The following is a 2,500-nucleotide window of genomic DNA, read 5'->3' on the forward strand; positions in this document are numbered from 1 at the left end:
TGTGCACTCAAAAAAGTGAATATTTCTCACGGATAGACCCCGTGATACGCTAGAAATTGGCGGGGATGTCTCTCTTGTGGCTCACGGGGCTGTTAGGGTGGCACAGAAATCCCTCGGAATGGGAAAACGGGTCATTTTCGTGTCGCCACATTGCATGCGAACCGCATGCAACTTCCAGAGGCATTTGCAGCAGAAATGCATGTGCAGTCAAAAAAAAATTGATATTTTTCACGGATAGACCCCGTGAAACGCTAGAAATTGGCGGGGATGTGTCTCTTGTGGCTCACGGGGCTGTTCGGGTCGCACAGAAATCCCTGGGAATGGGAAAACGGGTCATTTTCGTGTTGCCACATTGCGTACGAACCGCATGAAACTTCCAGAGGCATTTGCAGCAGGAATGCATGTGCACTCAAAAACTTCTATATGTTTCACGGATAGACCCCGTGAAACGCTAGAAATTGGCGGGGATGTGTCTCTTGTGGCTCACGGGGCTGTTAGGGTGGCACAGAACTCCCTCGGAATGGGAAAAGGGGTCATTTTCGTGTTGCCACATTGCATAGGAACGCCATGAAACTTCCAGAGGCATTTGCAGCAGAAAGGCACGTGCACTCAAAAATTTTAATATTTTTCACGCATAGACCCCGTCAAACGCTAGAAGTTGGCGGGGATGTCTCTCTTGTGGCTCACGGGGCTGTTAGGGTCGCACAGAAATGCCTCGGAATGGGAAAACGGGTCATTTTTGTGTGGCCACATTGCATAGGAACGGCATGAAACTTCCAGAGGCATTTGCAGCAGGAATGCATGTGCACTCAAAAACGTCTATATTTTTCACGGATAGACCCCGTGAAACGCTATAAATTGGCGGGGATGTCTCTCTTGTGGCTCACGGGCGCTGTTAGTTAGGGTCGCACAGAAATCCCTCGGAATGGGAAAAGGGGTCATTTTCGTGTTGCCACATTGCGTACGAACGGCATGAAACTTCCAGAGGCATCTGCAGCAGAAATGCATGTGCACTCAAAAACGTCTATATTTTTCACGGATAGACCCCGTGAAACGCTAGAAATTGGCGGGGATGTGTCTCTTGTGGCTCACGGGGCTGTTAGGGTCGCACAGAAATCCCTCGGAATGGGAAAACGGGTCATTTTCGTGTTGCCACAATTGGCATACGAACGGCATGAAACTTCCAGAGGCATTTGCAGCAGAAATGCATGTGCACTCAAAAACGTGAATATTTTTTCACGGATAGACCCCGTCAAACGCTCGAATTTGGCGGGGATGTTTCTCTTGTGGGTCACGGGGCTGTTCGGCTCGCACAGAACTCCCTTGGTCCACCTGATTCGTGCATACAGGCAGCAACTAAAACTCTGTAAACCTGCTGTGAGGACATCTAAACAGTGGACCAGTGAGGCTGTGGAAGATTTGCGGGCGTGCTTAGACTGTACTGACTGGGATATGTTCACGACTGCTACCAATAGTCTGGATGAACTCACAGAGGCTGTGTACATCAGCTTCTGTGAGGACTGCTGTATCCCAACACGTACCAGGGTGAACTTTAACAACAACAAGCCCTGGTTCTCAGCAAAGCTCAAAAGGTTGAGGTTGGAGAAGGAGGAAGCGTTTAGGAGTGGGGATAGAGACAGATTCAAGGAGTCGAAGAACAGGTTTAGCAAAGCGGTGAGAGAGGCTAAACGACTGTACTCAGAGACACTAAAACACCAGTTCTCTACTAACGACGCTGCTTCTGTCTGCCAAAGGGCTCAGGCACATCACCAACTACAAACCCAGAGCGCCCCACACCACTAACGACTCCCGCCTAGCCAACGACCTGAACGAGTTCTACCGTAGATTTGAAAGACAATTGGACTGTCCTGAACCACCCCTTCCCACCCAAGAGGCCCCATCCCCCACCCATACTACAGAAACGACTCTCTCCTTTCAGGAGGGAGAAGTTAATGGGCTTTTCAAGAGGCAGAATCCACGCAAAGCAGCCGGGCCGGACTCTGTCTCTCCAGCCACCCTCAGGCACTGCGCTGGCCAGCTGTCTCCGGTGTTCACCAACATCTTTAACACCTCCCTGGAGACATGCCATGTACCAGCCTGTCTCAAGTCCTCCACCATCATCGCTGTGCCCAAAAAGCTAAGGCCAACAGGACTAAATGATTACAGACCGGTCGCCCTTACATCTGTGGTAATGAAGTCTTTTGAGCGCCTGCTCCTGGCACACCTCAAAGCCATCACAGACCCTCTCCTGGACCCCCTTCAGTTTGCCTACAGAGCCAACAGGTCTGTGGACGACGCAGTTAACATGGCCCTCCACTTCACCCTACAGCATGTGGACGCCCCAGCATCCTACGCCAGGATCCTGTTTGTGGACTTCAGCTCTGCCTTCAACACCATCATCCCTGCCCTGCTTCAGGACAAGCTCTTCCAGCTGAACGTGCCCTACTCCACCTGCAGGTGGATCACAGACTTCCTCTCTGACAGGAAGCAGTGCGTTAAG

This window comes from Petromyzon marinus, unplaced genomic scaffold (genome assembly GCF_048934315.1).
Source record: "Petromyzon marinus isolate PM22_M1 ecotype Great Lakes invasive population unplaced genomic scaffold, UKy_Petmar_22M1.pri1.0 PM_G_Scaffold_118, whole genome shotgun sequence".
Taxonomy (NCBI): domain Eukaryota; kingdom Metazoa; phylum Chordata; class Hyperoartia; order Petromyzontiformes; family Petromyzontidae; genus Petromyzon; species Petromyzon marinus.